The sequence below is a fragment of the Sapajus apella genome, unplaced genomic scaffold (genome assembly GCF_009761245.1).
Source record: "Sapajus apella isolate SASKATOON/1434 unplaced genomic scaffold, GSC_monkey_1.0 scaffold40, whole genome shotgun sequence".
Classification (NCBI taxonomy): domain Eukaryota; kingdom Metazoa; phylum Chordata; class Mammalia; order Primates; family Cebidae; genus Sapajus; species Sapajus apella.
The window spans coordinates 10,738,468-10,761,972 of NW_022436980.1; the positions used below are offsets into that span (position 1 = coordinate 10,738,468).

The 23,505-nt window shown below is 34.9% G+C and overlaps 1 pseudogene; it reads left to right on the forward strand.

The window, feature by feature from the left end:
- Positions 1 to 20,894: 20,894 nt before the first annotated feature.
- LOC116565339 lies at positions 20,895 to 21,967 on the forward strand (annotated as a pseudogene).
- The last annotated feature ends 1,538 nt before the right edge of the window (positions 21,968 to 23,505 follow it).

The window sequence follows — 23,505 nt, forward strand, 5'->3', positions numbered from 1 at the left end:
AGTGGAATAATGAAAGTGATGACAATTTCACTTATTGGCCTCACTTTTCCATCCAGTAACTGTGGGAGAAGACATTGTACTTAAAGGAGAAACTCTTGATAATGAGAGCAAAGCAAAAAAAATGTGAGGGTAAGAAACACCAAAGACAGTAACATAGGCAATGTGTGGCTCCATGCCTTATTGCACAATCTAGCTTAGAATTAAAATATTCGGAATGTAAATTTTTAAGTGCTTTAGAATTAAAACAATGTTCTCTAAATGTCATGCCCTGAAATTGTCTGAGACTGTCTCAACTGAATATTTTGCATAATTTTAAAGAATTAAAGTTAGAAGTGTTTATGCTTAATTCTGACATGTCAGCATTAAATCTTTGAGGAAATGGTACATATATTGGAGGTAAAAACATTGTTTTCTATTTTTTGAACTGTTTATTACTCATAGGAGAAACATTCCCCTGCATTTTACCTCTGAAACAGCACTGGACACCGAAAAACCTTATTTTTTTTTTACTTCGTAATAAACATATTTTTTGCAACTTGTCAATCACTTTTCTCATTTATTGATTTTATTCCTAGGGGAAGAGAAAGTGGATTCTACTATTCACAATATGCACTTAGTGGTGACCATTTTAACACTTTATGTAAACTCTGCACTTTCCTGGTAGCCTAATAATTTACCTTACTCTCAATTTCCACTGGATCCTGTTTCATTCCAGTGGTAGGTGATAGTCACCCAAGAACCAGGAACAAATAGAAAAATAACAGCCCCAACCCTCTCAAGAGAAGCATTTCCAAATAAAGTTTTACTTTTTGCTTGGTAATTATTTTTGAAATGGCTTTAACCAATTGTTTGCTAATGGCTGTTATGATAACTAAATCCAGAAAAAGAAAATTTAACACGAGAGTCTTAGAAGCATAGTAAATTTTAAAATCAAATGTATATATATATTTATACATTATTTATATATATGTATTTATATATTAATTTTTGTTGCAACATGTAAGAGGGTGTCAAGTATAGAGAATGTAAGTGGAAATATATATTGCATTCGGATAAAATTCTGTGGAAGTGAAATGAAAACATGAGTTAGGAGAAAACATAAAATTTCTGGTTTAGAAAATACATTTTTTTCTGTATTTTATAAGTAAATGATGATGAGTAAAATATTATGATGTTATTTGAATTCCACTGTATCCATATGAATGATATTACAGTATTAATTTAAATGTCAATATATAAATATACCACATATTATATAATTTGCAACCACTTGACAGTTGATTACAAATTAAACACCAACTCTAAAATGTGTAAAGAATCACACATATTTTCAAAATTCTGTTGGGGGAAATGTGAACAAAACGAACACTACATATAAGAAGCCTCTTGAATGTGAACATTTAGGAATCTCATACAATATTTTTGTTTTTTCTTTTCTTTCAATAACTGCAATAAATATTAATTGAGTGCTCATTACAAATTAGACAATTTTTTAAGTTAAAAAAAAAGAATACAAACACCCCTACCTGAGTTTATGCTTTAGGAGAATATTTATAAATAAATAATGCTGTTATAACAACATGGTAATGGTCAACGTAAATGTATACATACATTTGTACATACAATGGTAGCCAACTCAACTATTCACCAACAGAACAGTGAACAATCACTTTATGCATATTTTACAAGGGTAAAAGTAAATACACTTTTTACCTTTGTAAATCAAAGCTAATAATTTAGGTAAATAATCACTTCTACTATGATAGAAGTTTTATAAAGCTAAAAAAAAAAAACAAAATAAAAAAATATTATTTACAAAAACGTATGTATGTAAATATGTAGTAAAATTATTTTTTAAATGTATAATGGTTACCCCTGCACAAAGGTTAAAGGAATAATTAACAAAAGTAGCTTTTGCAACAGAGGTCAAGTTCTTGTCCTTAGGTTCTTCAGGGTGGATGGTGAGCTTATGGGTGTATATTACATTTCATGCCCCATCCTCTAACTATATCATATATTACATTAAATATAAAGACAAATAAATATGATCAAGCTTCCTCGTGTTTTTTTGCAACTGCAGTATTCAGAAACTGAGAGGCAAAGTAGATTGATGATCTTCAAAGAAGAATCATAGCACTGCTGCCTAAACTCAGCCTCTGCTCTCCAGTGTGTTTGCTCATTCTGACAGTTGTTCACTCATCCACTCTTTTATTTGGCATTAACTGATTGGTGCTATATGCTGAACACTAAACTAAGTGTTGAAATAAACATTCCTCACTTCTTCAAGTCCACGAACATTTTCTGAAACACTAGTGGCTTTTTCATACTGTCCCTGAGGGCTACTTGCCCATGCAAGGATGTCCTCTATTTTGCCTCTATTTTAGTAAAACAAACCGGTAAGTGGAGGCTCATGTTTAATTTAAATACTTCTTATTGCTACAAAACTAAGTCATTCAGGAAATTGCTACTCCTTCCAAGAAGAATCCTTTATATTAATCTGTATTATTGCCCCCAGTAGCCCAATATGTAGCCTGAACTATATTTTATTTGTATCTCCAAGCTCATTTGAAAATATATTTGAAACAGATAAAGTTCTGGAATTCAGTCACTGTTGAATAAACTACAACATAAAATTGAGTAATATTCATCTCTGCCAGATAGTATATAAATACCTTTTCTTCCTTAGCACATAAAACCTTTTGGTTAGTAAATGGGTGCTTATTAAGCAGATGTGTTTGATCATTAAAATAATTATGTAAACAAAAAGAAATCTAATAGTGGTACTTTTTAACTTTTCATGGTTTCAGACGTCTTACAGAAGACCATAAAAATAAAAAGAGAATATATATGACTTATCTTTCATATTTTCAATGACAGTCATAATTTCAAATATTCTTTTCCCTATAAGTTCATGTTTATTGGTCTAAAAATATGTGCTAATTTTTGAGTGTTAAAACATGTGCTCTATAGCTTCCTTGCCAATGCCTTTTTACTCTTTTCTTTTCCCATTTCGATCTAACACTGTGAAGAGACTACAAACAAAGGGAAACTTCAGCATATTCCAGAACATTCTTTACCAAATTAAGACTCATTCCACAGGAGTCACATTTTTATATTTAGAACTTCTATAATGCACACATTAATTTTTATACAATAGAACTACTATTCTTTTAGCATAGAAATGTTAAAATACAAGAGAAGAGTTTTAGATTTGGAAAAATGACAAATATTAGTGAACTCATTCACTGAGATCATCCTTCCATTATCAACAATATTATTTAGTTTCTTGTAATAAAGAGTTTCTTGATTCCAGTAATCACTGCTTATCTGAGACAATATTCTTGAATGAGAAATAGGAATGCTTATGTAAATAAAAATCAATCGCAAATTTCCTGGTATCACTGTGTAGTAATCACTCCAATAACAGTCTTATTAAGACATAGAGTAAGAACAAAAGCTAAATTGCTATCCTTCATTAATTCCTTCATAAAAGAAATACTAGGATAATTTTAATTACTGGATTCTTATTTATGAATATTATCACATCTATTCTTTACATATATAATATACATTACATGCTTTCTTGTGACATGTCCTTATAAATGATAATTACATTTCTCAGCAGAAAATGTAGAAAGAATATGATAGTTGGGAATGTTGTAAGATCATTCTGCCCATGACAGGATTTATGAATAGGCAAACGGCACAGTAAGAATTATCTTCAGATGAGGAAGAGGAGAGAGGGAGAGAGGTTTGTTTAAAGCAGTTTTATAACTTAAATACAGTATTTATTTTTGCTCCCAATTTTTCTTTCTTTGCTAAGAAAGGTAAGCACACACACAAAAAAAAAACAACCTGAGATGATTAGAAATGCTGAACCTCTTTTTATATATCTATTGGCTATTTGTATGTCTTCTTTTGAAAATGTCTATTCAAGCCTTTTGTGTACATTTAATAGGGTCATTTTCTTGTAACTAAGTAGTTTGAGTTTTTTGCATATTTTCAATATTAGTCCCTGTTCCAATGAATTATTTGCAAATATTTTCTACCAATCTGTAGACTGTCTTTTCACTCTATTAATTGTTACCTTTGCTGTACAGAAGCATTTTAGTTTGATGCAATCCTACTTGGTATTATCAACTAGTAGCCATACAGGAAAACAGTATGGGAGTTCTTCAAAAGCTAAAAGTAGAATTAACATATGATCCAGCAATCCCACGATTGGGTATATACCCAAAAGAGTTGAAATAAGTATGCCAAGGAGATATCTACACTCCCATGTTCATTGCAGCATTATTCACTGTAACAAAGATAGGAAAAAACTGAAATGTCTATCAATGGATGAATTGATTTTAAAAATGTTGTATAGACACGGTAGAATACTACTCAGCTTTTAAATACAGCACTCTAACATTTGCAATAACATCGATGAACCTAGAGGACACAATTTTAAGTGAAATAAACCAGAAAGAGACACAGAGAGACAAATACTGTGTAATGTCACTTATGTGTGGAACCTTAAAAAGCCACACTCTTCAAAGTAGAGAGTAAAATGATGGTTACAATAGGCTGGCACAGGTTCTGAAGGGAAAGTGGATGGGGAAAAGGGAGACATTGGTCAACTGGTACAAAATTACAGTTGATAAGAATAAGTTCTGGTGTTCTATTGCACAGCAAGGTGACTATGGTTAATAATAATGTATTGTATATTTCAAAATTGCTAAAAGAGGATTTTAAATGTTCTTACCAAAAAGAAACAGTAAATTTTTGAATAGATATGCTAATTTCCCTTTTATCATTTTGCAATGCATACATATATCAAAATTAGCACTGTACCCCATAGTATATACAATTATAATTTGTCAAAAATAAAGTAAAACTTAAAAAAAATACATCAATATTAACAGAGAAGGAGGTTTCCACACCTGAAAATAGCCAACATAATATCATATAGTACAAAGAGAATGTTCAAATCAAGAAATAAGACTGGGGAATTCTGTGAGGACAGTATGCAGAACATCTGGAGTTTCACTTTGCTGATGTTTTGTTTTGTTTTGTTTTGTTTGTGTGCAACGCTCTGTATCTTTATTTCTTTGTATAATGAGTCCGGGTGACAAACATGTAGAGGAGAAGACTAACAAAGTGAGAGATTATCATGTCCTAAGAATAGTTATAGGGCCGTGGATTTTTTTGTAAGGAGAAGAATTAGAACATATGCCATCCACAGTCAAGTTGCTGTAGTGAGAGTTTCCGATTGCTTTGTGTGCCAGAAATTCGTTTACTCAATAATTACTTAATAAGTACCTATCTATATGAAGTACTCTGCTAATCACTGGACATGAGTTGGAGCTTTTTCTCTTGGGTCTTGGATGGATAAAGTGTGATCATTTTATAATCACTTCTCTTCATAGGGAAAGAGCTTCTCAATGGCAAGTCTTCATAAATAATACTCCATGGTGAGTAGAGTTGATATATCTTTTTTCAGAAAGATGTGGAAAATCAATTAGCAAGTTTCTCTAATATAAGCAGAGAAAGAAAGCTAGGAGTTTAGAGATTTTGAACCAAATTGTTTTTTAAATTTATTTATTTTAGGAGAGGATGCTGTGGACAATTATATTATGGGGGGAAAGAAATCTAGGTAAGAACAAGAAAGCCGTTCCTTACATCTACAGGGATTAAAAGCCAACTAAGCCTATTCACTCATTGTTCTGACATTTAGAACCAGAATCTCTTACCAAGGATACTTTTCTTTGGTTATGCTTCTAGAATAACCTCTAATCATTTCTGTTTTTTGCTCTCTCTTAACAATGAAATTAATTAAAATAGCAGTAGTATATGTAATAATAACAAATGCATTAACTATAATTTATTAAGCACCCTCTATGTTCCAGGAATTGGTTTATTTGTACTTTTTTTTTTTTTTTTTAGGTAAGCAACCCGCTGAGGTAACAATTTCCTTCATTTTTACAAACTAAAAAATTAAACTTCAGAGATGTGAGCTGCTTACTGAAAGTTACATAGATAGTTATGAGTCTGGCTATACTATTTACTAATCTCTGCTGATGCCAAAACTTTTAATCTTTTCCAAGTAGTCAGACAAAAAATACAATCATTTTTATTGAGCTGGGGAGGAGGGAGCAGAATTTGCTTGTAAGTGCATTAAAAAGTAACACTGCCTATCTTTGAGAAGGAAAAGTGAGATGAAAACATGCATTTTATTTTACAAAGTGTACTTTTATGTACATTTGAATTTTATGACCCGTTCATGTGAAAAAATAGCATAAATGCTAAGCTGCCTCCCAAATTATTTTCTTTCTATTCTTAGTTGTGCCAAGATAATCTAAGGGAAAGGACTTCCAGTCCATGCTCACCAAGTTTTAGAGGCATATTGGAAGATTAGTGGATTGAAAAGGTAATAGTAGTTCTCATGACAGAATGAAAAACACTATGGCAGAAATGATGGTGAAGACAAAAAGTGTCAGCACCTATCCTCTACCTCCAGCCTGTGCAATTTCTTTCTAGAAAACTACTTTCTGGTAAAACCTTGAATTACCTTTTTATTTTAATACTGGAGATGATACATTTATTGATTTTTATTCAAAAGAGAAAATAGTGTTCTATAATAATCCTGATCTAGGCTAAAAGGGAGTGTGTTATAACAAACATATCTCAGCAAGTTATAAATATAACTTTCAAACCATAAAAACTGTTTATAGGTGGGGTACTTTTAAATACTCAACTCCTTATACATGTACTCAAGTTAAAATAAAAAGAAATCTGATAGCTAAGAAAAGCTAAAACTGATGCCACTACCAAATGCTTACAAAATTTAAGTGGAACTTACATACCCACAGATGGTTGCATATTCACAAGGGTAAGCTGGTCCAACCACTTTAAAAAGTAAACTTGGTAAATGCATCAAGAGCCATAAAAGAATATTCCCAGACTTTTACTTAATAATCCTACTTCTAAAATTTTTTCCTTTTAAGTTACAATAACTCCATGTCAACTGTGAAAAATATATTTTTAAGAATATGTAGATGAACCTTAAAATCTTATTACAAATTTAATATTCATACTCAAATAAAAATATAATTAAATCCCAATGAATGAAGAGTATCAACAGTATTTCATGACATAGCGTGAAATACCAGTTTTTACTATTTTAAAAGCAAGTATATTCACAATTTAATAGGTCACTATGTTTTGCACTAACCTGATAATATTCTCATTTTTTCTAATTATATTAATTGTAGCTCTGTTAACAACAAATTAACTTCCAAACCCATAACATTTTCACTAGGACCCTGAATGTCAATAACTTTTACATTATTTCTAACTATATTACCTTCTTTGTACTACTGCCAGGCATTAACACACTTTCACACATCTAACTTTTGACAATATGCTTACACATTATATTTTAATTTCACACTCATTCACGCAAATACAGCTACTTATTTAAAATTTCATAACTTCAAATACTATGTAATAATATACTTTATGTGACATTAAAGCACCAAATATGAACGTAAATTTCAAAGACTGAAAAATGCATATACGTACACATGTACACACACACACATTTGGCCCTTCACATCCATGGGTTTCACAGATTCAGACAACCATAGAATCTATTACTCCACTGGACCACTGAGTCATCAGCCTTTGTTGTGATGAGACTTTTACCGAAGGATAAGCATTGTAAAAAAAATGGTGTTTTTAATTTTTTAAAAACAGATCCTCTCTTATTTTGTGTACTATTACTGATTACATAGGTCAGCTTTGAAAACATTTTGTCTCATATTGGAAGTTTACTTAAGTGCTATGGAAAGAATGGACTATTGTGAAACACTGAGCTTTAGCTAATTACTGTATAGCAACATACTATTAAGTGAGAAAGCAGAAAAGAAAGCTGTCTATATATCCCAATAGCAACAAAGCAAACCATATCTACGAAACAAAGTCTAGAAGGACATGTATTTAAACTAGAAAAGCAATGACGGTCACTGGCATCACAAGTGAGTGGTTCTTCTTCTGTTTTCCAAAGCTTTCTTCTAAGAAGAATACAGCCCGACCTTCTCTTTATATCCAGTCGACTCTCCTTTTTAAATAGGTGTGTTTAGATCATTTGTATTTCATGTGATTATTGTTTTTCTTAGGTTTAAATCTATCAGCTTGTAATTTGTTTTATATATCTCTCATCTGTTCTTTGTTCCCCTTTCTTCTTCTGCCCTTTGAATTAACTGATTATATTCAATGATTCCGTTTTCTCTCCTTTTTTATTAGTTATAATTTTTGTGTTGTTTTAGTGCTTGCTTTTCAATATATAATTTACATCTTTTACTTGTATGTAACAGCATATCTCCAAGTTATATAATACCAGTTCACATCCAGTATAACAAACTAACAAGAGTATTGTTACATCGCCTTACTTTAGTACTAATGTCATACATTTTACTTCTTCATATGGGTGAAACCTCACAAAACAATGTCATTAATATTTTTGTAAGCAAAATTTATCTTTTAAAAAGCTTTAACTAATAGACAAAAATACTATTACCCATGTAATCATCATCTAGTTAATATGGGACAGTTAGCTGGACAAATATTACTACAGTATGATTGCATCTATATAGACTCTTAAGACCTAGGAAAATTTGTTGCTCATACCCTTGCATCTAAAATTCCCACTTCAGAAAGCCAATGGCAAAATACAGAGCAGTATGTGTGTATATATACACACACACACATATATAGTGTTCATATATCATAAAAAAGATGAGTGATGGAACTTTGGTTTTTACTTCTGTTTAAAATTATCCTTACTGGACTTACATTAATTTTATGACATAATAAAAATTAATATAATATACCTTTGGGTCTAAAACAATTAAAAATAATGATTTCAAAGTTTATAGAAAGTATAAAAGTGTTTAAGGTATAAAAAATGAGTGGGAAGAAGAATAATAAAAATATGTTATATGGCCATAATTACCATTATGTTAAAAATTAAAAGCAATCCTTAAGAAATTATGTTATATTCAAAATCAAGCAATATCACTTTACAGAGCTGCTGCAGACAGAGAGGGAGTGGAGTGGGGTGGGGTACTAGATTAAACAAAAAAATCAGTTTTCAAATATTTCAAATCCTAAAGAGGAAATTACTTCTCCTGATATAAAATATCTAAAATGTTCCCTTTTTCCGCTGCTGCACACACACACCAAATACTAATTGAAAAGAAAAGAAAATGGCCACAGGCAGGGAGCACTGAGGTTAGATAAGGAACTATACAATTCAGTGGCTAAATAGGCATTCTTAGGCACTACAGCATCTTACAAAATGTGGTCAAGGGAGTGCAGTTTAATTAATTGAATAAAGACTTACTTGAGTAAACTTTGATTATACAGTGTTCAAAAACTAAGAATAAAGCCTTAAAATTTTTTTTCTAGTAAATGTTGGCCGGGCATGGTGGCTCATTCCTGTAATCCCAGCACTTTGGGAGGTTGAGGTGGACAGATAACTTAAGGTCAGGAGTTTGAGACCAGACTGGCCAACATGGTAAAACCTTGTCTCTACCAAAAATACAAAAATTATCTGGGCGTGGTGGTGGACACCTGTAATCCTACACATTTGGGAGGCTAAGGCAAGAGAGTTGCTTGAATACTGGAGGTGGCAATGAGCCAAGATCACACCACTGCACTCCAGCCTGGGTGACAGAGTGAGACTCTGTCTTTAAAAAAAAAAAAAAAGTATACATCACAGCATAAACCAGCACGATAAACAAACGATGGAAAGCATATCAATGAGAATCAGTAAAATTTGAAGAAATTCAGGATGGGTTGTAATAGTGATTACTTTCTTAGAGACAGGTCATGAGTTATTTCTATCTGTTCTTAGGTAGTGAGAACTAAGTTTATAGCAGACTCCTTTGCATATTGTTTACAGTTTATAAGGTGTATTGTATCAATGTAACCTTCGTAAGATGGGATATGTTCATACATGGAATCATCCCAGGGTCTGTGTTCAGATATTTTCAATAAATTTGTTCTGTTTCTAAAGTGCATGTTAAAGTAGCCTGTCACATTAGTTTAAAAAGTTACTGTCCTGCTGGACGAAGTGGGATCCATGAAAACAAGAACATGTTGCATACAGTGGGACAAAACAGGTAAGTGCTTGTAATGGAATGTTGCTTTAACAAGATCAATTTCTGTTAAATATAACAAAAAATAGGATACAGTTCAAAATGTGAATAGGATTTGTCTTTGAAAGATGAGGTTTTGACTGTTTCTAATCCTAATATTTATGGTTCCCCAAATACTTATAATAGTTAAGTTTGATATGAAAATAACATCTTTAAAAGTGTGGACACTTCCCAAACCTAGTAAGGAGATTATATCAACTTTCTCTTGGTTGTCTAGGAATAATCCTTGTGAACTCAGTGCACTTTCTCTGGAAGAGTGGCCCTTCTGTTAGGATAACTGAAATGTGTAGGACACCGCTTACACGTTTACAGACAACCCTTAGGATCCCGTGAATTTCCTATCTTCTTCCTCAGTTATAGCTGAGACAACCCATGTAGCAACTTCTGGTGTTATCTTCTAATTTGGTATTTGGTACAGTATATGATGTACCATCAATTATCTACTAGAGCTAGTCAATCTTCTTAAAGCACCTTATTTTTCTCATAACTCTAATTCCTTAATATTTTCACTGACGTATGTAAATATATGCATACATATTTCCAGAAAACTATTTTTCCAGAGCTAAGGTCTCTCTCTCTCTCTTTCTCTCTCTGTCTGTCTCCCTCTCTCTTCTCTTGCCCTCTCCCTTCTTTCTCCTTTTCTTGCTCTTTTCTACCTCCTTCCTTTCTCCACCTCTCTTCCTACTTTCCTTCTTATTTGAGAGGCTAGCTCTGACTAGAGAAAGAAAAAGCTTATGTTTGTCAGAAACAAAAGAGAAACATTACTCTAATTACTGTAAGGTAAATATTCATTTACCCTACTCCTGACTGATGGACCATAACTATAAACCACAGCATTTCAGACACTCAAATCCAAGAGCCTATCTATGAATTTGGGGTAGCCAGAAATACAAAGATTGTAGCATTCTTTTCCAAAATGTGTTGGCCAGTCGTTCACTGTGCACTTGGCTGGGAATCCTCAAAAGTACATGAAGAAAGGAGAGGAATCTTAAGAGACAGGGGTTTTTTTGTTTGCTTTTTATTTTACTGTTTCTTTTTTTATTTTTTTAATTTCTGCCAGTGTGCTGACCTGCTGGTAGCTACTAAAGACCAATACCAATTCATAGAAACTGACATTTAATTCAAGGGCCTGTCAGAGTTCAGAAGCATTTAGAAAAGATCAGTGAAAGCAACTTACATACCTACCCTTATTGGAGCTACAGTTGCCACTAGCTAAGAGGTGCTGAATACCTCCTAGTGAATTGTCTTCCCATGTCATCCGTGATTGGTTAACTCAGGTTCTTCCTGTGTTTTCCATCTTTTATTCATTTAGTCATTAAGACTGAGTACTAGGCGTTGGGACTATTTTCTCTTTATTTATGAAACTATTGTCTCAAAAAAATAATCAAAATACTGAAAATTGAAAAACCAAAAAATAAATATTCACTAAGCACATACAAAAAAATCACCAATATTAATTGCATTTTAGTGCACTTTGTTCTGGCATTGTTTTCCTTTGTCTCTTAGTCATTTTTCCTTCTTAGCTTTAATGTTCTCAGAATTTAGAAGCATACATGACTGTGGCACTTCTTTTATATAGAATAACGTGATTAAGAGAAAGAGTATTATCGTGTTTTAGTTCTCAACAGGAGGTATATCAGAATGACTAGGAAGATTTTTCAGAAACAATATTCCTCACACAAAGATATGCTTTCATGGAAAAGAAACAACAGAAGGGGAGGGTGTGATTGGTTCCTGTGCCTTTTAACTGAAATTCCCAAGTGACTCATACCCTCTCATAACTCAGGAATGTGACTAAAAGACAGTCAACCTCTGAATCAGGAAACCTACATCTTAGTCAGAGTCTCAGTATTCTTTATACATTAATTCATTCAACTAATATCAAGTGAGTGTTTTCTCTGCCAGGCACTGGGCTAGGCTCTATGCTTCAAGTGTTAAAGCAGACAGACAAGTTCTCCGACCTCTTGGAGCTTAAAGTCTAGCTGATGTGACAGGCATTAAACAGATAACCATCTTAAAATCAATTTAATTTCTGAATAACATTTAAAAAAAATAAAATCCATATCATCAAAGTAATCATCTGAAAAGTGAGATTTGATTCAGAAAGGGATGACCTCTAAGAAAACCAAAGAGGCAAAGTAACATGTATTAAGCACCTACTGTAAGCTAGGTGCAAGTTACTGAGGACAAAGACAAAAACACAGACTTTCGTCTCAGAGAAAAGCACGCAACTCAGGAGCTAAAAGCAAGGCAAAAACAATGTTTTGTGGAAATGCAGAGTGTGTGCATACCCCAGAGGGAACAGGCAGGCAGGACCTTGGGTGGATTTTTAATAATGAGTAGGAATAAATCCAGTAAAAAATAGAGGTCAATGGGGAGAGGCAGGCACAAAAATTATTATGGGAAAAGGCAAATGAGCCCATTAAATGTGATTCAGATTAGGCCTGAGAAGGAGGAGGAAACAGGCAGCGCATAGCTCACATCTGCAATCTGAGTACTTTGGGAGGCCGAGGCAGGCTGACTGCTTGAGGCCAGGAGTTCGAGACCCGCATGGCCAACATGGTGAAACCCGTCTCTACTAAAATTATAAAAATTAGCTGGTCATGGTGGTGCACATCTGTAATTCCAACTACTCAGGAGGCTGAGGCATGAGAATTGCTTAAACCAGGAGGCAGAGGTGCAGTGAGCCAATATCATGCCACTGCACTCCAGCCCAGGCAACAAACAAGATCCTGTCTAAAAAAAGGGGGTGGGGAACAACCCAGTAGGTCTGTCTATATTCCTTTTCACCATGGGATGCCTGGCAAGGAGCCCAGGTCCAGGCACATAGTAGGTACCCACATACTCATTAAAGGCAAGGCAGGAAAGGAGAATATGGGGTACCTGATAAGTTTTGTACTCTATTCTAATGACTTCAGATGTTATGCTGAAACCCACAGGGATGTATTGAATAATTTTAAATAAAAGCAATGTAATCATAGTTATTTTTTCCAACCATTCATCTAACAACATTCTGGGAAGAGAATTGGAGTAGATCAAACATATAGGTGAGGAAATGGTTAAGCACCTATTGATGTAATCTTCCTCTGGAGGGTTGCAAAAGGTTTACAAAAATTAAGACAGGTGTAATGTTCTCTGATTGTTTCACCTGAATCAGAGACTCTCAAGCTTCCTTCCACAGCTGCCTTGAGTGTGAAATTTAGACACATGTCAAAATATCAGTCAAAACACAGTATATTTCTATTGACTAGCCTGGATGCTTTCTTGACTAATAAAACTCTTTCCTGATGAAACGACAATTTAGCTCCTAAGCACATCTTTGCTGTGAGGATACGTGTGAAGCACAGACCAATAGAAAATGTCTTGTTTTGTGGGACCTATTTTTTTCCCCATGTCTTTTCAGCTTCTTTTTGGATTTTGCTCTAAGCTCTGAATATCAGTAACCTCTAACACTCAAAAGCTCAATCAAAGAAAACACTAGTTTGTACATGATTCTCTTCATGGCAAAATGGCAATATCTGCTTGAGGCTGTAAGATTGTAGATGAAAGGTGGATTGAACATCAAGCCACTAGTATATCTGTCTGGCTGTCAGGCAGAAAAGGGCAAGTGGTCAGCTGGATGAAATGACTTACAAGCCTCCCTTACAAAGTCAAATATGTATCTACAGATGGTCAGAAAATAAGCACAATCCATCCAGCCTTACCTCTGTTATTCACTCACTTGATTTACATTCATTCATACAATATCTCTTGAGAATCTATTTTACCATGGGCCCTAAGCTGGATGTGAGAAGTAAAAGGGTGAACTAAATACAGATAGGCCCTGTTTTTGACTCACTGCCTCAAGGCAGTTTAGAGTTAAGCCAAATTTCCCATGGTTTCTGAAATGTAGTTTAATTAGTTCTGTTCCCACACTTGGTTTGTGCTCTCACTTTCAGGATAAATATTTCTATCCTTCAAGAATTTACTCTTAATTTATCTCGTCTATAAATCGTCCTTATTATTCTGACTCCAAATTATTTCTTTGTCTTATAGTTGTTTCACAAATGTTAGCCCTCAATCATGTAATGTACTGCTCCATGACTAATTAACTGAAAGAATAAATACAGATACAGATATGCTGATATATAGATATCACAGAACAACATGTGGTTTTCTAAGCTTTCATGTGCCACACAAATAAAGATGAGTATTTACAATTGATGATGTATTTGAAACACCTTCAGCAGGACTGAACAACTAGTTTATATGAACAGCACCAAAGATGACCTAAAAGTGATTGTTTTATCCTTCAGGTGAGAATCCATTTAGGAGATATGACTAGATATGTCCCATGTTCAATAGGAAGATAATGTTCATGCCTGAATGTGACAAGTGACATTTTTCAACTGTGAATCTTTAAAAGTTGGCATATAAAGAAATGAAGAAAAGAAAAGAAATTCTACTGCTCATCATCCTCTAAAGAACACATAAATCTGTCACTGAAGAGAGCAACAGAATTGTTCTCTACCCTCCAGCTGAAATATTTCAGAAAGAGGAGATTAAAATTTTATTAGATCCTCAGTACTTTGCCTGGGAGAAAGTGTTCTGCAGATTTTATGAACAATTTGCCAGCAGGGTCAGGTTTAGGGAAGAGTCTCAAAACCTTATCCATCATTATTATCAATAAACTGCTAAACACAAAACAAGAAGTAAAGGCAAACAGGACATGAAAGTCTCAATAAATATTGAGACTTTTACACTGTTAAAATGTTTACTTCCTCATCTCAGCTCTCCATCCACTACCTGAAACTCCCACCACACCCCACAAAAATCTGTAAAAGATTTCTTCCTTCACTTACGCTTCACAGGGTAAGATTTTCAAATTCTTTTATGTACAAATATCAAAGGAATTGCTGTCTTTCTATACTGCACTGTCACATAAACACTCAAAAGGAAAAAAGAGAGCTATTTTTCTTTAAGTAGTTCATTCCCCTCTGTCCATTAATAGTTGAACAGGGCAAATGTTTGACAGCTATCAAAAGGTCAAATATTATGGAGATATATTATGATTCATATGCTTATAAACATTTTCATTTAATCTGAACATTTGTAACCACAAAAATCCTGTTTTCCACAATTATTAAACTGTTATGTAACCTAGCTCTGAAAAACAGTCCAAATTACCATGATGTCTAACTGTAACTCAAGGAAATTTTATGTTCTATATCACACAACCAAAAAACTTTCTAATATTGATCTTATTTAGAAATAAAAGTTTATTTTAAATTATAAATTAAACTAAGAAGTACTTAAGACTGTTTATAAGGTATGTCAGTAACTACAATACAATAGTGTTAGTGTCCTTATAAGAAGAGACATCAGAGAGTTTCCTCTCTCTCTCCCTCTACTTGCACACACCAAGGAAAGGTCACATAAGGACATAGCAAGAAGGCAGCCATATGCAAACCCAGGAAGAGAGCCCTCAACCTAAATCAAATCAGCTGAAACCCTGATCTTGGACTTCTAGCCTCCAGAACTGTTAGAAAATAAATTTGTTTTTTAAGTCACCTAGTCTGTGGTATTTTGTTATGGCAGCTTGAGCAGACTATGACAGGCCCCATAGTTCCTTTATTCTGGTGAAGTGACAGCAGCCCTTGGAGATTGACACAGGATTGAAAGACTAATTCGTCCAGAAACTGGAAGAGTGCTAACAGCTGTCACCTCTCAGATCTCTCAAAAAAAATTGCCTTTGACTGGAGGATCTGCCTTAACTACGGTTCTCTTTCCTTCCTAGGGTAGCACTCATTCTGGCCACAACATGGGCTAAATAATTTGACCCCTACTTCACAGCAACCTGTGACATTTGCTAAAACCTTCACTGAGGCTGCATGGGATCGAACTTCCCTTAGCAAATTCTGCTTTTTTTCCATCTCTTCCACAGGTGTTGATCATAAAAGCACAAAATAATGAACTTATTTTTCCAGACTTACGTTCATGTCAGCATATGCTTTCTAGAGAAACCAATCTGCAGCTCCGCCTCATCAGAATTATCTTTACTTTTGTTATTTTTTAATATATGGCTTAAAGTGGATTTCCAATGAAAAGTTACAGGGGCAAAAAATGTAATAAACACAGCCTGATCCAAAGGATGAGAAGGAAAACATTGAAAATTTTACTGTGCACCTGTAATGTGCCTGAATTCTAGTTCATGGTTCTTTCATATATGTTATCAATTCTTTCCTTACTAATGTTTGTAATAGCAGTATATTCATGTCATTCTCCAGGAACATCATCAAATTCAAATACACTCACTGCTAACAAATTTTATGTAATGAAAAGAAAACAATGCTCATTTTAAACATCAAACAGGTTTATCATGGCTTCGAGAACTCTGAATGTGCAATGCCTACTCCTGTGTCCTCTGCTTTGCTCATCCTCTTGCTCTCTTCTCATTCTTTATTAAATTCCAGTCTTTGCTAACCTCCCTTCAACGTTCAACTCAAGTATCAAATTCTTCATGAAATATCTGTCCACTCCTATTCCCTTTACCTGTAGAGTTTGTACATGCTATTCAATTAACTCACTAAAATATAGTTGTATGGTTTATATCTCCAAAGATCTCACAAGCTTTGTAGAGACAAAGAATATGTATTGTTTTTCTTGAAATCCCTTAATGAGCCAACTGCCTTACACATCACCACTGGAAAAAGGGGACAAAGACAGATAAAGACTTCTTAGCAATTTTTCAAAGAAAATCAGAGATAATCTTTTCATGAAGAATGCCTAAATCATCTTCTACCTGAAGAACAGGGAAAACATTTTCAACCCATAATTACATGGATAAATAATCAGTATCAATACCTTTTAAAAATATTAATATTGAAGATTGAGGTTTAGAGATAACTGGTAATTCTCAAACATTACTTATTCTATAGGTTAAACATAAATGGATCTAATAAATAAAGTTGGGCTTGTTTAGTTTTTGGTATTAATTCAACAGATAATTATTACACACAATATTCTAGAAATTAGCCATATAAAGTTCATTTCTCCCTAATCAAAGCAACATTTTTTTTTTTACTACTTCCAGTGAGCAAGTAAGAACAGGTAACCCACATAGCATTGGCCAACCAAACTGATGAAAGGAAGGCACATTTTCAAAATTCACAGATCCAAATCCATTAAAAAAAAATTCTCAGAGTATTAGTTTGTAGAATGTATTTTTTTTAAATCTTACACCATTTATTAAGCATTTACTACGTAGGAAGTACTGCCATGTGCTTTATGTATATTGCCTCATTTAGTCCTTAATAAAGACCTATAATTGTGCATTTTGCAAAGGAGGAATTTGAGAATCTGAAAGTTTATCAGACAGTTTAAATATTTTCCCGATATTACATCAAGGTATTTTCTGATTCCCAAAACTCTGCTCTTAACTATTACACTGTACTACACCCAGAAAATGAATATTGATGCTATTATTCTACCACAGGTCAATAAAAACTTTCAGAGAGACCTTGTTTGGTTGCTAAATCTTTTCTATTAGATATTTTTTGCTTACATCTTGATGGGGTGTAATATACTCACTATTTTAATTTTCTTTTTTGCCTACAATAACAATTACAACTGTAGTTAGCTAAAAAGTATATTCAAATAACTCTGGTGGAACTTAAAAATAAAACTTTAATGTGTTTTTTCTAGATCTGACAACTTTTTCCTTCTGGCTACCTTATTTCATAGATACCAAGCATTCTTTTTGCAAAACATTGAAAATGATATTGAGCCCTAGGAGTTTTGCATACTATGAAAAGTTTGAAAGGCAAAATGTTACAAAATATTGCTTTTGTCCTTCTTAAAACACGTAAACATTGACCCCTACTTGTTTATGTATTACATTAGGAACTATCTCCAAAATCTGACTTTATTCTTATTGAACCAAACTTAACATGCATGGTGAGTAAATGAAAATGTACTAACATCACTGTTTTAAATGTAAATCAGACAATATAAAATCTTCACTTTAAATGGTGTCTTGTAAAAGACTTAAAAAAATCTCCTGACTTTTCCCTAAAAATATTTACTGAGAAAAAAGATAACCAGAATTTAAAATAGCACTGAAAATTAAGCAGAAAAACATCTATTGCTTACATTCACTGGAAATCCCCTAAATATACATGTGAACATTGACCCATCAGTGTCATGTTCAGCACCAAGAAAGAGGAAACTTCACCATTCATCTCTTCCTTCTGAGCTCAAAATCTCAGAAAGGCAACAGCTGTGCAAATTTGAAGATTAATGAAAATAAACAGCCATCTATGATATGTGTGAGAACTCTGACTGTTACCCAGAGTCAGACTCATATACCTCTACTCATCAATGAATGGCTGTTTCCAGCTAGAAAAAAACAGTAAGTTCCTGAAAATGATTTGGGCGGGAATAGTGGAGGACTGGCAGTGCTATATTAAAACTCGGAAAGAGAAAACTTGGAAAGAGAGCAAAAAGAGAAAGAAAAGTTAAAGAACTCAGGAAGAATGTTGGAAATACTCATCTTCTGGTACTTCATCTACTAATACAAGAAGTTCAAACACTTCACAGTGGAAAGAACCTGAAGATCCCACCACAGCCCAACAAAATGAGCTAAGCAGAAAAGCCTGTTGAGCACTGCACAATTAAGCCTCATATTGTAGAATTTAGGAGAGATATCAAACAACAGTATACAAAGTGCAGCTAACTAAATATATAAGAACCAGTACAATGGCCTCAAAAATTCTGCAGAACGAAAGAAAGTGAATATTTTTAGTATTATACTACAAGTCAAAATTAGAGATCACTTATGGACCCCAAGAACCAGAGACATTTTAAAAATATTTTTGGTGCTCAATAGGATGTATGAAAACTTCAGGGTTTTTTTTTTTCTTTTTTTTGCCATTAAAGGTAATGGCAAAAACTGCAATTACTTTTGCAGCAACCTAATACCTTGAAAAGACAATACAATCAGAAGAAAAGGGAGGCGGCTTATATTGTTATAGTTTGAGGCATTGGCAGTAAAAAACAGAAATGATATTGAATAAAACAAAAACTGTTATTAACCTGCAATGACAAATAGAGTCCTTGTAGTGCAGAAGGAGTCATGGTAACAGACTCTCTCCAACAAAGTAAGGAAATCCAGGTGCTGAAGGTAAACTGAAACCATCAGGTAATTTGCTCCCAAAGCCATTGCGAGCCTCAGCTATTAGGAGCACCAGATGCCAAGGAAGGTGGCGTGGGCTGAGATCAGAAAAGACTGACATTAGTTGTAAGACTGTAAACATAGAAGTTGGAACACCCAGATCCTCTTCTACATGCCTGTAGCCAAGAGATTATTTCTCACATCCTTCTGCCCTGGCAGGAGAAGAGTCAGCTATCCTCAAAAAGGCTCTGGACTTTGTAGCAGAGCACAGTGGAAAGCAGGAGAGAGTATGAGAATGAAAAATAAAATGAAGTATGCATACTTTTCTCCACTTTCCTTTCTCTTTTTTCTGTCCTTCTTGCCTCAGTCAGGATTCCAGCAACTGAGTATAAGGATCCTCCTCTCTCGGCACCCTACTACAAAAAGCTGAAAAAAAGATTCTTGGGTATAAATCTATACACACCCTGCAAAAAAGTTCCTATTGTGGCACTTTGTAGGTCTTTCAATTAAATGGCTGGCTCTCTTCCCAATCACTATGGTGCTCACAAATCTACCAACCAACTGCCCACTCTCCCAATAGAGATTTGTCTTCTAATGAGCTTTTTGGTGCCTCTGGAATATAAATAGACTATGAATGGAAAGATTAAGATGAATGTATTATTATTATTGTTATACTTTAAGTTCTGGGGTACATGTGCAGATCTTGTAGGATTATTACATAGGTATACATATGCCATGGTGGTTTGTTGCATCCATCCCCCTGTCATCTACATTAGGTATTTCTCCTAATGTAATCCCTCTACAATCACCCCACACCCTGCTATCCCTCCCCTATCCCCAACCCCACCCCCAACAGGCCCTGGTGTGTGATATTCCCCTCCCTGTGTCCATGTGTTCTCATTGTTCAACACCCTCTTATGAGTGAGAACATGTGGTGTTTGGTTTTCTGTTCTTGTGTCAGTGTACTGAGAATGATGGTTTCCAGATTCATCCATGTCCCTGCAAAGGACATGAACTCATCCTTTTTTAAGGCTGCATTGTATTCCATGGTGTATATGTGCCACATTTTCTTTATCCAGTCTATTATTGATTGGCATTTGGGTTGGTTCCAAGTCTTTGCTATTGTAAACAGTGCTGCAACGAACATACATGTGCATGTGTCTTTATAGTAGAATGATTTATAATCCTTTGGGCATATACCCAGTAATGGGATTGCTGGGTCAAATGGTATTTCTATTTCTAGAAGATCAACAATTATTTAAAAACCGTTTAAATGTAGAAAGGAGAAACCAAAAGACCCAGCTCAAAACTGGAACAAAAAAATTTTTAAAGAAACAAGCTAAGAAAATAGAGAAGAGAAAAGCTGATGAAAATCAAACATATGTATGTATATATATAAATAGAGGATTAGGATGATAGATAGGATGCAGGACTAACTTGCAGCTCCTGCTCAGAAGGATGGACTAGTGTGTGGAGACCCACGTCATGAACTTTTGGTTTAAGAACTATCTTAGGAACAGGTCCAAAGAAACAGCAGATTGGAGATGGGAGCCAACCAGGGCTCCACTGGAGGTGGAAATAGCAAAAAGCAGACACCTTTTTACACAGGTGTTCTTCAGCACCACTGACAACACAGTTCCAACAGTATTTCATGACAATGGATGATGACAGTTCTACAACAGATGCTTCTCAACTAGGAATCTCTGCAAACTATATTGGAGAAAGTCATTATGTTATACAGCCTCACGATGATACTGAGGACAGCATGAGTGATCATGAAGATGCAAATGGTCCAAAGTAAGTATCACAGAACAAGATATGTATCTTCCAATAGGAAACATGGCTAGGATAGTAAAAAAATGCCATACCTCAAACAGGAAAGATTGCAAAAAAAATGCCAAAGAATGTGTAACTGAGTCCATCAGCTTTATAACATCTAAAGCAAGTGAAAGGTGCCATCAAGAGAAACAGAAAACAATGAGTAGAGAAGATATTCTCTTTGCCACGTATATTAGTCTGTTTCACACTGCTGATAAAGACATACCTGAGGCTGGGAAGAAAAAGAGGTTTAATTGGACTTATAGTTCCACAGGTCTGGGGAGGCCTCAAAATCATGGTGGGAGGTAAAAGGCACTAGTTACATGGTGGCCGCAAGAGAAAATGAGGAAGAAGCAAAAGCAGAAACTCCTGATAAACCCATTGGATATCATGAAACTTATTCACTACCATGAGTACAACACAGGAAAGACCAGCCATCATGATTCAATTACCTCCCCCTAGTTCCCTCCCACAACATGTGGGAATTCTAAGAGATACAATTCAAGTTGAAATGTGGTGGGGACACACCCAAATCATATTACTGTGTCGAACCTAAGCCTTGACAGTTATGCGGAACCTCTGAAATTATGCCTTCAAAAATTCAGAGAGGCTATGAAAGGATAAAAGGGAGTTGGTGGAGCGGTCACAGTTACAGATGAACTAAATGAAGAGCTTGCAGAGGAGGCATTTATTAACCAGTTACCAGCTGGCTTAACAACCACAGATAGTCAATAACAAAATGTTTTGGTTTACAAAACAGATTTCTGGTGTTCAACAGATTCAGCTTTCATGATCTGAAGAAATGATGGAATGAGGGAGTAGAGAAATAAACATCTGTATGATTCTGGAACAGACATCAGAAGGAAATGACTGGTAAAAAGATGTATCTTTGTATATTAAATAGTTGTAATGTTCCTGATGTTTCACTAATTGAGGTATTACTTCTGACTTGAGAATCTTTTTCATGAATGATTTTAAAGAAAAATTTGGATTTTAAAGGTATTAAAATATTTTTGTTTTGTCTGAGAGTTTGTTGCTGTGTATGACTCCTGTATGCATTCTATATTGCAATTTATTACTGTCAGAGATTTATAGACAGTTTCTTATTTTCATATTGAATCATGTTACTTTTGTAATTCAAGTAAACAACTGGGTTAATTCATGATGTTTGCCTTTTAATAAAATATAAGGGTAGAGTTAAAAACAAAGAAAGAAAGAAAAGAACCACCATAGGAACATACCAGGAAAGCTGAGAGAATCCACAGACACTTCAAAGGAACTAGATCACCACTGCAGGCTCCCTGAGATGATGAAAAATTATGAGTCTGCTTGCTTTCTTAATGGGGAGGTTCATGGTCTGGGGAAAGTTCTCAGTCCTGGTCACCAGCTGCCTGGAAATAGACTCAGTGCTGTTGTTGGGGCATGGTGAAAGTGAGACCAGCCTTTAGGACTGTGGGTTGCGTAGGAGCAGAGTGAGGCCTGTGACTGCTGGTTTTCCTCCACTTCCCTGGTGAACTGTATGAGTTAGCATGAGCAGCCACAATCCTCCTGGGAGTATAACTCCACTGGACTGAGAACTATACCCCCATCCCCCACATTAGCCATAGCAAGATCTGCCCAAGGAGAGGCTGAGCTCACACACGCCTATCTCTGCCCCACCTGGTGGTCTTCATCTATTTGTCCCAGTAGCCAAAGACAAAGGTCAGAATCTCTTGTGAGCTCTATGGCCCTGCCCACCATCTAAGAAACCTGAATACTTAACTGGGTGTCTCTGGGGCAAGTTTGCATCCTCCTTATAGGGCCACAGCTGATGTATTCTTTAGACAGGGTATTACTCAGGGTGAAGTGCAGTGGTGTGATCTCAGCTTGCTGCAACTTATGCCTCCTGGGTTCAAGCGACTTTCCTACCTCAGTCTCCCAAGTAGCTGGGACTACAGGCATGGGCCACCATGCCTGACTACTTTTTGTATTTTTAGTAGAGATGGGTTTTTCTATGTTGGTCAGGCTGGTCTTGAACTCTTGGCCTCAAGTGATTCATCCACCTTGGCCTTCCAAAGTGCTGGAGTTACAGAGGAAAGCCACTGTGCCCAGCCTGATGCACTCTTTAAAGCACCACCTCCTGGTTTGAGGTCAACAAACATGAAAACAATGCGCTAAACAAAAACACCACCAAAGACCCTAACAGAGTTCACATCATCTCAATAGACACAGAAAAAGTATTTGTCAAAACCCAGCATCCCTTTATGATTAAAACCCTAGGCAAAATCAGCTAGAAAAGACATACCTTGACAGCTCCAGACAGAACAGTGGGTGGTTGCTCACAATGTAAAT